Here is a 7,966-nt window from a genome sequence, read left to right as displayed (position 1 = left end):
GAAATGGAGGGTGGATCAGGAAAGGAAAACGAGACAATAGCTGTTCAGATTTACCAGTGCCCACCTCCCTTTCATAAGGAACACTTCCTCAGCTCACTCTACACTCTTATCTCAGAGCCCAATTAAAGCTGGATGAAACGAATGCATCCAGAAATAGTGCAGTCATGAATTTTAAAATGTGTGCTATTAACAGGACCCTATGTAATCTGTTTGAGGAGTTTCAGTTCCAATACACAACAGCAGGCTGAACAGATTCAGGTCACTGTGGGAATTTGTTAAGTGGGATACAGACCTTCTTCTGTACATTAAATTCCCTTTGTTTGCTGCTTAGTTAATTAGGCTCTGAAGTTAAAGGTAAATAGCAAATAGTCCTTTTTATAAGCAGACACTTCTCAGTTATATTTAAAGTGTCTCTTCCTTCTGTCCTAGAATACAGCCATTCTTTGATTTACAATCCATTATATTCCATCTATCAAAAAGATACATTTCCAAATATTATTTATTTTTTATTTAGAGATACAGCACAGTAACAGGACATTCCGGCCCAATGAGTCCGCATAGCCCAAATACACCCATGTGACTAATCAGCTTATGTCTTTGGACTGTGGGAGGAAACCAGAGCACCCGGAGAAAACGCATGTGGTCACTGGGTAAACGTACAAACGCCTTGCAAAGAGTGGAGGGAAATGAACCTAGGTCACTGGTACTGTAAAGTTTTTGCGCTAACTGCTTCCGTGTCACCCTGGAAATATTCATTCAGATATTTCTCGTGACATTTGTACTGATCAGTCTTACGCTGGCTCAAAGGGCACCCCATACCCCCAAATCGTACCCGTACTGAATCTCCCCTGCTCTCGCACAACCTCTCATGGACACATTCTACACAATTAGGAAAGCTCACCACCGCTTCTACGTTCTGTGGAGTTTGGAAAGAGCTGGACTACGCACATCTACTCTTGTCATTCTACAGATGTGGAGCAGGGAGCATCCTAACAAGGTGCATCACTGCATGATATGAAAATGGCACTGAGGTGGGCAGGAAGGCTCTACAACGGGCAATCAGAACTGTCCAATGCATCATCACACCAGCCTTTCTGCTAGCAAGGAAATATATACAGAAAAGTGACGGAAAAGGGCCAGTAACATCATGAAAGATCCCACCTACCCACCTCATGGACTGTTTGTCCCACTCCCATCAGAGAGGAGGCTACGTAGCATCCACTCCAGGACCACCAGACTCAAAAACAGTTACTTTCCCCAAGCAGGAGGGGTGAGCAACACCTCCACCCACTGACCCAACCACCACTACTTTATCATTTCCTGTCAGAGTCACTTTATGTACAGACACTCCTGTGCCTAGCATCATTTTATGGACATACAATCAACCTATGTATATAAACTATCTTATATATTTATATTTATTGTGTTTTTTAATTGTTATTGTGTTCTTTATCTTATTGTACGTTTTTATTTGTGTTGCATTGGATCCGGAGTAACAATGATTTCATTCTCCTTTACACTTGTGTACTGGTTGAGATGACATTAAGCAATCTTTAATTCCCATCGGCACCCTGCAGATTTAATACCCACCTACATTCTAGGAACGGTGCAGTGGCCAGGTAATCTACCAACACTCACATCTTTAGGATGTGGGGGAAAAGTACAGTACTTGGAGGAAATCCATAGGGTCACTGGGCGTACGTGCAAACCTCACATAGATAGTACTGGATGTCAGGCGTGAACCTGATTCTCTGGGCTGGAACCCTAGGAGCCACATCACTTAGAACAGTGCCAACGGAGAATTTTACCTTTCTCACACACTGAGTGTGACTCAAAGAGTCAAAGGCATTCTGGCAAGAAGTTCATAAATTGTGGAATGGTCTTATAGTCATGGAGAGACTAAGGTTCCTAAGATCAGGGGTCCCCAACCTGTTTTGCAGCTTGGACCGGTTTAATATTGACAATATTCTTGCGGACCAGCAGACCAGTGGTGGGGGGGGGGGGGACTGTTAATCACGACCGGAATATAGGTGATAAATCAGCTAAGTCACTTATAAGTGGCTAATACACTCAATGTCGTTTCTAAAAGGGTTTATCTAACAAATTTAATATTAAGCACACAGCGCATATTTTCCCATATGAACATATAAAATCATTGCAACACACCAATATCGCTGAATCAGTGGGAGCCCTGGGCTTGTTTTCCTGCAACAACACGGTCCTAACGAGGGGTGATGGGAGACAGCGATACTCGAAGGGGGTTCCTTATGTCCAGTCTATTACGCAATTTAGTTTTCGTTGCGTTCATTGCAGAAAAGCCTGCTTCGCAGAGATGTTGGAAATGGAAGCAACGTTTTCAGTGCTTTCGTGGCTATCTCAGGATATTCAGCCTTGACTTTAATCCAGAATGCCGGCAGAGATGTTATGTCAAACATACTTTTCAGCCCACCGTCACTAGCAAGCTCAAGGAGTTGATCTTCTTCCCGCGCAGACATGGATGACGCGTGGGTAATGACCTCGTGTGCATTCAAGTTCCAACAGTTGGCATGACAGGGAATGAGGAAAGGTGCAGCTGACTCATATTGTTTCATATCGTCAAATCATATCGTTTCTTCGTGGCCCAGTAGCACGTGCTTTGCGGCCCGGTGGTTGGCGACCACTGTCTAAGATTGTCATAGCCAAGGGTGGTAGTGGGAATAAGCTGCCACTACTTATAAAGTGCTCCAAATGGTGTGTGTCTCTAACAGCCTCTGACAACCAAGTCCAACTCTTGGCTGTCACGTGTGGCTTAGCTACTAGGTCCGGCGAAACTGTTTCTACTGACAAGAGAAGGGGCAAAGGTGGACCACTGGCACCTCAAAACCAGTTGCTTTGGGCAGGTGGGGCTCGTCAGCCTTGGACGCCAGCCTATCTAGGAGAAGGAAAACTCTGACTTTCAACCTCCACTGCCTTGCGGCCATACCCACCCATGGGAAAGGCCTGAGGAAGAAATCCGGAGCCGGGGTCCCTAAGGCAGTTTGATGTCGTTTACAACTTCACTACGGCATCCCCTGCGACGACACTGGTGCCAAGCTGTATTGGTACTTACCCTTCCCTTGGAGTACATCAGTGACGTGGAGGGGGGGATCCCACTGCATGGGGAACAGCTGGTTCTTCAAATCTTCCCACCCAGGTTTGCACCCTGGAGAGGACACAGTCCACCAGAAGTGCAAACCCATGATCCCCTGGGATTGACAGCTGTCTACTACTACATGGAGAGGTATGGCATAGAAACAGGCCCTCCAGCCCACTGAGGCTATGCCAACAATCAACCACCTATTTATACTAATCCTCCTTCTTTCCCTCTGCATTTCCTATCAACTCTTCCCAGATTCCATGACCTAAACATTAGGGGCAGCTTACAGTGGCCAGTCAACTGACCAACTTGCATATCTTTTGCATGTGGGGAGAAACTGGAGCACCTGGAGGAATCCCACGTAGTCACGAGGAGAAAACGCAAAGCTCCACGTTCACAGCACTGGAGGTCAGGACTGATCCAGGTCACTGGAGCTAAAATAGCGGCAGCTCTGGTTGCTGCAGCATTCAATGTGGGGTGGTCTAGTAACGTAGCCGTTAGTGCAATGCTTTACAGTGCCAGCGGAAAGATCAGGTTTCAGTTCCTGCCACTGTTGGTAACATTCTCCCCATGACTGCGTGGGTTTCCTCCCACAATCTAAAGAATTACAGTTAGGGTTTGTGAGTTGTGGCCATGCTATGTGTGAGGCAGACTCAATGGGCTGAATGGCCTAATTCTGCTCCCATGTCTTATGTTGGCATCGGAAGCATAGCAACATTTCCGGCTTGCCCAGCCCCATCCTAACTGATTTGATTTGACGCAAATGATGCAAATCACTGTATGTTTTGATGTATATGTGACAAATAAAGATAATCTCAAAAAAAACAAAAGAATGTCACGCAGTAGAAGGTGCTGTGTTTCAAATGAGAGGATTAGATTGGATTATGAGGACACACAGTCCTCTTTTATTGTCATTTAGTAATGCATGCATTAAGAAATGATACAATGTTTCTCCAGAATGATATCACAGAAACACTTGACAAACCGACTGAAAAACTGACAAAAACCACATAATTATAACATATAGTTTCAACAGTGCAAAGCAATACTGTAATTTGATAAAGAACAGACCATGGCACGATAAAAAGTCTCAAAGTCTCTCGAAAGTCCCATCATCTCACGCAGACGGTGAACCTCCAGCGCCGCAAACTTGCTGATGCAGCATCCTGGAAGCATCCGACCACAGTCCGTCTCTGAGTCCATCCGAAAACTCCTAGCCTCCGACTAGCTCTCCGACACCGAGCACTGAGCACCATCCCTGCCGAGCGCTTCGGCTCCGGCCCCGGCAACAGGCAATAGGCAAGGCCGAGGATTTGGGGCCTTCCCCTCTGAAGATTCTCGATTGCACAGGAGCAGCGGCAGCGAAGCGGGCATTTCAGAAGTTTCTCCAAGTGTTCCTCCGTGCTTCTCACGGCTGTCTCCATCAAATCAGGATTGTGCATGGCCTCCTAGTTAACACATATGATATCATCCGAAACGGCCGCACGCGCTGCGTTGCGCCACCATCTTCTCCTCCCTCCTGAGGATAAACCTAAGTTCGAGTTGCCCCCTGAGGTGGGCATCAAATATTCTTCATCATTATTTCAAAGAAGAGCTGAGGATTTCTCCCCAGGATCTTGGCCAACCTTTAACTCTCATCCTACACCATGAAAACAGATCCCATGATTACTACATCATAGTTTATCAGTGATCATTGAAGCCGATATTGCCTGCTCCATTTATATTATTTCAACAAAATCTACACATTAACAAGTACTTCAATGGCTGTAAAGCTCTTTGGGGATGATCTGAGGTCATGAAAGTATTTCTATAAATGCAAGTCTTTCTCAGTTTCACAATCTTCCAGTATCTCACGCAGACAGTGAACCTCCAGCGCCGCAAACTTGCTGATGCAGCATCCTGGAAGCATCCGACCACAGTCCGTCTCTGAGTCCATCCGAAAACTCCTAGCCTCCGACTAGCTCTCCGACACCGAGCTAAAAAGCTTTTAAAAAGCTTTTTCATTTAGCTGCGCTGTTCACACACACACACACACACACACACACACACACACACATATATATATATATATAATAGTTAAAATTAAGTAAGTAGTGTAAAATAGGAAAAAAATTTTAAAAAGTGAGGTACTGTTCATGGATTCAATGTCCATTCAGAAATCGATGGTACTGTATAGGGGAAGAAGCTGTTCCTGAAACATTGACTGAGTCCCTTCGAGCTTCTCTACCTCCTTGCTGATGGTGGGAATGAGAAGAGCGCATGTCCTGGGTGATGGGGCTCCTTAATGATGGACACTGCCTTTTTTGAGGCATCATTCCTTGAAATTGTCCTGGATACTACAAGTATAATTGCCTGGAAGGACAACTCTCTCTTCTGCTTGCAATATTGACAGAGGCCAAAAAACGTTACCATGCACTGCATACCAATCACTTTGTAAATATAAGCCAAGGGCCTCAAATGTATAGCAACACAGTTGTTAATTGGATTTTAATATTTAAACCTTGTCCCGAGAACTTGAAAATAGATAACCCTGACATTCCTGTAAACATTGATTGTTTGGCTAACCATTTATTGTTCCATTTACTTCAACAACATAAATTTACCAGACTAGCTGGAATCTAGAAAGGCCCTTGGGATCAAATGAAGTTTGTATCCAAGGTACAGCTCATTCTTATTTCCCACTTGCAATAAATAAGTTGTTTTAATTTACATCGTGCATCAATTATTTATGCTTTTGTTATTGCATTCTCTGGGGCTTCAATAGTTTTCAATGGGAGGAACTCCAGGTTAATTAAAGAAATCTAAGGGTTTGGGATGGCACAGTAGCATAATGCTTAGCAGAACGCTTTACAGCACAGGTGATGCGGGTTCAGTTCCCACTGCAGCCTGTAAGGAGTTTGTATATTCTTCCTGTGACCGCATAGGTTTCCTCTGAATGCTCCGGTTTCCTCCCATAGTCCAAAGACATACCACTTGGTCGGTTAACAGGTCATTGTAAATTGTCCTGCGATTGGGCTAGGATTAAATCAGGGGGCTGCTGGGCAGCATGGCTCAAAGGGCCAGAAAGGCCTGTTCCATGCTGTATCTCATCTCAATAAGTAAATTTTAAAAATCTATCCATTTCTATTCTGAATATCATTTTTTTCTTTGCTTAATGTATGAACACCTGCAGCCCCTTTCAGTGCCATTGCAAAGTTCAAAGTAATTTTATTACCAAAGTGCATATACGTCACCACATACAACCCTGAGATTAATCTTCTTTCCGGCATACCCAATAAATCCAATAACTGTAATAGAAACAATGAGAGACCATAACAAGGTGGAAAACCAATGTGCAAGAGACAACAAAGTGTGCAAATACAAAAAGAAAGAAAATAAGAATAATAATAATAAATAAGCTTTAAATATTGAGAACATGAAATGAAAAGTCCTTCGAAGCCAGTCCATAGGTTGTGGGAACAATTCAATGATGGGGCAAGTGAAGTTAACAGCTGTGGTTCCTGACCCTGATGGTGTGGATCCTGAGGCTCCTGTACCTCCTTCCTGATGGCAGCAGTGAGAAGAGAGGTGGTGGGAGTCCCTGATGATGGACGGTGTTTTCCTGTGACAGCGCTCCATGTAGGTGTGTTCAGAAGTGGAGAGGGCTTTACCCATGACGGACTGGGATGTACCCACTACCTATTGTAGAATTTTCCATTCAAGTGCATTGGTTTTTCCATACCAGACTGTGATACAGCCGATCAATATACTCTCCACTACACACCTATAGAAGTTTGTCAAAATTTTAGATGTCATGCCAAATCTTGCAAAACTCCTAAGGTAGTAGAGGCACTCCCATACTTTCTTCATAATTGCACAAATCCTCTGAAGTGAAAACACTGAGGAACTTAAAGTTGCTGACTCTCTCCACCTCTGACCCTCTAAAGAGAACTGGCTCATGGTCCACTGGTTTCCTCCTGCTGAAGTCAATAATCAGCTCCTTGGTCTTGCTGACGTTGAGTTGCATGTTGTTGTTGTTGTGGCACCACTCAGCCAGATTTTCAATCTCCCTCCTATATGCCGATTCGTCACCATCTTCACAATATAGGAGTTCTTATTTTAGCCCTACAAGGTTGTCCCCTTATGCCAACGCTACACTTACCAGTTGCACACTCTCCAGCTAGGGAAGTCACCCTCAAGATCCCATCACATTCTTCTGAGCCCTAGAGAATAAAACTACTCAGAAACTTTGTATAACTGTAAGAGTGGCACAAAGAAACTGGATGCAAAAAAAAAGACATACATTTGAAAGCTGGTTGAGTTTACCTACCCCAGCCAGCTTCAATTTTGACATGCCTTGCTGTTGCTACTTTTGGGTCAAGTATAGTCATGGTATATGGTGGCTTTCAGTTCAAGGACAAGTACCTGCTAACTCATCTTCCCAACTACCACCAAGTTCTTCTACATCTCCTAAAAATGGTGTCACAAGTAGACAGGATGGTGAGGGAGCATTTGGCATGTTGACCTTCAGCAGCCAGGAGTTGGGACTTCTGCTGCAGCCATACACGGTGTTGGTGAGGCCACACCTGGAGTACTGTGTACAGTTTTGGTTGCCCCCATTATAGGAAAGACCTTGTTAAGCTGGAAAGAGCACAATGACTTACAAGAATGTTTCAGGGCTTGAGGGCCTGAGTTATAGGGAGAATTACATAGAATATAGAACAATATGGCACAGTACAGACCAGGATGTTGTGCCATACTTTTAACCCACTGTCAAGATCAATCTAACCCCTCCCTGTAATGTGGGGGGCAGTTTTGAGGATCCAAAGAGTGAAACAGAAAACACAGATTTAGAATGGGTACATTAACTAT

General features: G+C 44.3%; 1 protein-coding gene across 1 annotated transcript in view; it reads right to left on the bottom strand.

Moving 5' to 3' along the window:
• The window catches only part of klhdc8a (kelch domain containing 8A), a 93,589-nt gene that overhangs the window by 18,291 nt on the left and 67,332 nt on the right, over positions 1–7,966 (bottom strand). The gene's annotated exons all lie outside the window — the stretch shown is intronic.

The sequence above is a fragment of the Mobula birostris genome, chromosome 14 (assembly GCF_030028105.1).
Source record: "Mobula birostris isolate sMobBir1 chromosome 14, sMobBir1.hap1, whole genome shotgun sequence".
Classification (NCBI taxonomy): Eukaryota; Metazoa; Chordata; class Chondrichthyes; order Myliobatiformes; family Myliobatidae; genus Mobula; species Mobula birostris.
Note: the sequence above shows the minus strand (reverse complement) of the source record. Positions and strands in the feature narration are given on the sequence as shown.